General features: G+C 75.9%; 1 protein-coding gene across 1 annotated transcript in view; it reads right to left on the minus strand.

Moving 5' to 3' along the window:
- HSD17B12 (hydroxysteroid 17-beta dehydrogenase 12) overlaps positions 1-286 on the minus strand; it is a 176,906-nt gene that overhangs the window by 176,380 nt on the left and 240 nt on the right. The gene's annotated exons all lie outside the window — the stretch shown is intronic.

Raw genomic sequence — 286 nt, forward strand, 5'->3', positions numbered from 1 at the left:
CAAAGGGCGCTTTGCAAATCACACGAACCACGCCGAAGCCAGGGGACCGGAGGAGGCAGGAGCCAGGGCCAATCCAGGGCCGGAATCCCGCGCCGCCGCTCCTCGCCCCGCGCGGGTCCCCGGAAAGCTCTGCAGCCCGACCCAGGGCCGGCGTGCACACCAAGCGAGGAGCTTGGCTTTAACGACGCCCCCCGCCGCGGGGCGAAGCGGGGAGGGCTGCGTGCGACCCCGGCGGCGGCCGGCGCCCGGCTCCGGGCCGCGAACCCGGGGCGGCCGGAAGGACGCG

The sequence above is a fragment of the Carlito syrichta genome, unplaced genomic scaffold (genome assembly GCF_000164805.1).
Source record: "Carlito syrichta isolate Samal-C Ts95f unplaced genomic scaffold, Tarsius_syrichta-2.0.1 Scaffold308800, whole genome shotgun sequence".
NCBI classification, from domain to species: domain Eukaryota; kingdom Metazoa; phylum Chordata; class Mammalia; order Primates; family Tarsiidae; genus Carlito; species Carlito syrichta.